Here is a 4,867-nt window from a genome sequence, read left to right on the forward strand (position 1 = left end):
CAGATTTGCTGTGAACCACTGAAGAGAACAGAGAAAGCAGCTCGTAAGTTAACACTGAGCGACAGGCCACCTATACTCAATGTTCTCCAGCTTCAGCATGCTCCAAGACCATCTCACGCTCTAATGTCGGATATTTGAGCACTGTTTTGATAACCGATATTATTTTCAGGGCTGGAGCTACTCAGTGGTCATTGATTTAAATAAACCTTTTATGGAGAAAAAAAAAATGCCATAGAATCTCATCTCTTAGTCCTAAACAGTTCCCATCTCCGGACTGATGCAAGTTCAGCAACGTGCACTTTTATCGGGCATCTGAGCACAATTCTGAGTGCACACTCAGTTCCTTTCCTTAAGCCGCCTGCAGAAACCTAAAATACAAACTGTTACCAGTCGAGACGATAAACCAAATCTCCCTTACCTCTGAAACAGAAGGAAAAAAAATGAGATGGTTTGGGTTTGGTAGTTTCCTGAAAAGCAGCCACATCGTAAACACAGGCACTCTGTGCAAAATACACCGGCGACAGTCACCTCTGTCCTGCAGTCTCCCCCTCAGCCCAGCACCGAAGAACGGACGCTGCACACAACCTGCGCTCGCTCCGGGCACCATCCCTCACTACTTGCAAAAGTGAGACCTCGTTGCTCCTTTCAGATTTCTTTTAAAATGCCCCGTATGCTCCCTAAGACCGCCTCTTATGAATCCTCTAGCCCTAGCCCCTAGAGATTTCCTCCCGGCTCTGTGCGATTCGCCCATCCTCTCCTAAGGCCCATTCCCTCCCCGTCCCTGCGGGGAGCAGCCGCCCACATTCGCCCCCCACCCCCGGCCCTCACCCAGCGCCCAGGGTCCGCGTCGCACCCCGGCCTGTCAGGGATCCACCTACACCGCAACCGTCCCCATCTCCTCCCCAGCACGGCGGCGACCGCGGCCGGACCCCGCCCGAGGGCGAGGCTGGCTGGAGAGATGCGGGCCACCCCGGCAGCACCGCGCCCTGGGGCGGGGCGGGGCGTCCACCCGCGGCCCGGCCTGGCCCGCTACGCGCCCCGCGCTCGCCCGCGTCGCCACGGCCCGCCGGGCCCGTCCGCGCTCACCGGTGCCGGGTGGCCGCTGGGCGCCCAGGCCCGAGTCCCAGGGCGCGGCCGCTCGCCCCCCGCGCTCCGGACAGGGCCTGCGGAGCGGGTGGCGCCTCCTAGCGCGGTGGCCCAGGTCCCCGCGTCCCAGGACCGCGCGTTCCGGGTAGGGCGGCTCGCTGGCCACGCCCGCCACCTCGGCGCGGATTGCGGCCCAGCCAGGCCCCGCTCCGCACTCACCTCGCGCGCGCCGCGCCGCCAGCTCCCGCCCCGCGCGCACACGCGGCCCCCCGCAGCCGCACGCGTGCCCGGGTGCGCGCAGACCACGCGCCCCTCGCCCGCACGCGCGGCCGGCGGTCACCTGGCGCTCCGGGCGCGGTGCTGTCCCGGACGCGCTCGCAGACGAGGCTGGCCAGGGTTAGACAACTTGCAGCCGTTCTCAACCTGTGGGTCGCGACCCATAGCAACTGTATTAAAGGGCCGCGGCATTAGGAAGTTTGAGAACCACTGATAGGGGAAACTTGGGGCTGGAACTTAGGACCTGCTTCTTCCCCCACCCACCCACCCCCTTGCCATCTGTCCAAGCTGCGCAGACGGGTGGTCTCCAGGCCACCCGGGAGGAGCTGTCTTGTTAAACTCCAGACAGAGCTAGTTAGGAAAGGAGAAAGCTTTGTTCTCACAGAAGAAATGCATGTTCTTGTTTCACAACCGGCAGGGAATGAAGGGTGGGGTCAAGGCAGGGTACCATGGTATGTGTGTGGACAGGAGTCCCAGGGAGTCGCGCTGTCATGACTACCTCTCTAAGCTGTGCTCTTTGTGGGGGAGGTGGCAGAGTTTATTAGAAGCAATCCTTTCATTCCTCTCTCCGCGCCCCTGAAATACTGTTGTCAGACAACCCTGCCCGGTCAGGCTCACACCTGTAATCAGTCCTAACACTCTGGGAGGCCAAGGCAGAAGGATCGCTTGAGCTCAGGATTTTGAGACCAGCGTGAGCAAGAGCGAGACCCCGTCTCTACTAAAAATAGAAAAACTAGCTGAGCGTTGTGGTGGGAGCCTGTAGTCCTAGCTATTCAGGAGGCTGAGTCAAGAGGCTGTGAAGTGTGACACCATGGCATCCTAGCCTGGGGCATCTGAGGGAGAGAGAGGGAAAAGGAGAGGGTGAAGGAAGGGAGAGAGAAAAGGAAAGAAGGAAGGCAAGAAAGAAAAGAAAGAGAAAACACAGTTCCCCCTTCTGATCATTTGCCCAAGACACTGTGAACAGCTTGGCCCCAACCTCACCACATGAGAAGTTCAAAGACCAGTTCAGTGGACACCCATATACTGTCCACCTGTCCAAGATGAAACCACCTTAACTGTTGGCTATGATTGCGTTCCTTCTCCTAAATACTCTGCATTTCCTAAGAGTAAAGGCATTCCTTTGCACACAATACCATTATCACACGTAAGAAAGACAATTCATTTAAGGATATCACCTAATAGTCCATTTTCAAATTTCCCTAATTGTCAAAAAAAAATCTCAGGTATTGGGTTTGTAGAAAGATGGTCTAGTCCAGATTCTCATATGCACAAAAGAAAAAAGAAAAAAAAGATTTGCATATGGCCTTTGTTACGTTTGTCTTTTTAAGTGTAGAACAGACCCCCACCTTTTGTGTTTTCATGGCATGAACTTTTTGGTGTTTGTTTATCTTTTTTTCCTGGTGTTATATTTTTTCCCATTGTTGTTTGACTTTTCTGTTGGCTTCCAGGCTTCCTATGAAGGGCCGGAGGCATGAGTGAGTAGAGGACCTGAATCCTTCAAGGTCGGGCAGGGCTCTTCCCATTGTTTCCCACCAGGGAGACCATGTATTAAATATGAAATGCATACCTGTCACCTATTAATGACCACCAGTGTAAGGAGGTGTTCTCTAGATTTCCTAATTATAAAGAACTATGAAAAACGTTTCCCTTTTGTGGTTAATGGGTAGTCTTTCAAGTGGAGACTTTGCAACTCTTTGGTGGAGAAAGTTAAATCTTTGCAAGGAAAAGAGAAATTATACAAGATGACTGTGCAAATAAGATAAACAACACTCTCACAAGATGTCACGTAAGGGGAAGTGTCCCCTGGGATGGAAGGGTGAGCTAACACGACCAGCCCCGGGTATGAACACGAGTGTGTGGGAGCTCATCTTGGACTCGGTCAACCATGCAAGTCGCTGTTAGAGGCACCAGGGGCAGGTCACTGAACAGGACAGACAAGGACCCTGAAGATCCATGGTCTTCGGGGGTGACACAAGTAGGCAAGATCACTTCTGAGGGGCTGTAAGTGCTGTGACGGTGACAGGAGGGGGTGTGATGGAGAGTGACTCTACAAGCAGGCTACAGGGGTGACTAAAACCTCTGAGGAACCACTGAGATTGTTAGAAAAAAAATCTCTTCAGTAAGAACTTTTAATTGGTTGTTCCTTCTGCTCTGCCAGGTGGCAGTTGTGAGCCTTTCAAGATAAATCCATTCACTTGGATGGGTAGAGTAATGATCATCTACAATTTACATCAGGGGTCCTCAAACTTTTTAAACAGGGGGCCAGTTCACTGTCCCTCAGACCGTTGGAGAGCCAGACTATAGTTTAAAAGAACAGGCAGCGGCTAAGCAAGACAGGCAGTGGCAGCAAAAACACCTGGAGGTAGATAAATGTCCTTGGTGGGCCACATGTGGCCCGCGGGCTGTAGTTTGAGGATGCCTGATTTACATCCTGCTGTCCAGAACTTAGTCACATGGTACATCTTGCTGCCAATGTTGGTGACTGTGTATATCCAGCTGAAAACTACTGGCACCCGCTTGTTGAGATCACCTAGCAGTAGACACAGCACACTGTGCAGTGAGCTGAGTGGAATACTAGCTTCATTCAAAGAGCAGTAAAGCTCCAGTTTCAGGGGATAATTCTAATAAAAGCAGTGCGGCTTCCTACAGGGTCATGTGATGTATGTTTTAAGAAGATTTGGTAAAATCCAGGAGGAGTTTCCTATATTTTCCTGAGCATACCTGGCCTAAGCTCCCTGATCCATTCTAGTGCAGAAATAAGTCAAGAATATATAATACTATATGTCATCTCTGCCTGTGGTCATCTGGTCTCTGAAGTCAGAGGCCCCACATATCTGAGGGTGTGAGCTTATCTAAGTATTCTCATTCATTCGCTCTACTACACAAGAGCTCACCTCAGGTTTACTCTATGTAGCGTGACTAACCCACTTCCACCAGAGAACTCTCTAAGCACCTCATCTGCCCCGCAGACCAATGCAGTGTTTTCAGAGACAGCTTGTGTTCCCACTTCTCAAGGGAACACAGTTTTCAGTAAGTCATTTCAGTAAGTCTAAGTCAGCGGATTATATTGATGGTTTTCATTTGCATCAGAAAATTAGTTTCTACCCTTGCCCCTGACAGCTGATTTGAATTTCATCAGAACCAGCATTTTAGAGTTCAAAACGAAAGCTGCAAGCCTGAAGCTAGTCTTGAAAGTCATGTAGCACCGGGTACTGTAGCTCACCCCCGTAATCCTAGCATTCTAGGAGACCGAGGTGGGTGGATAAGCTTGAGCTCAGGAGTTCAAGACCAGGCTGAGCAACAGTGAGACCATGTCTCTACTAAAGATAGAAAAAATAGCAGAGTATGGTGGCACAAGCTACTCAGGAGGCTGAGGCAAGATGACTGCTCAAGTCCAAGAGTTTGAGGTTGCTCTGAGCTATGATATCACGGAATTCTTCCCAGGGCAACAGAGTGAGACTCTGTCTCAAATAATAATAATAATAATAATATAGGTGGGGCATGG

This window comes from Otolemur garnettii, unplaced genomic scaffold, assembly GCF_000181295.1.
Source record: "Otolemur garnettii isolate 467f Iridium unplaced genomic scaffold, OtoGar3 scaffold00084, whole genome shotgun sequence".
In the NCBI taxonomy this organism is placed as follows: Eukaryota; Metazoa; Chordata; class Mammalia; order Primates; family Galagidae; genus Otolemur; species Otolemur garnettii.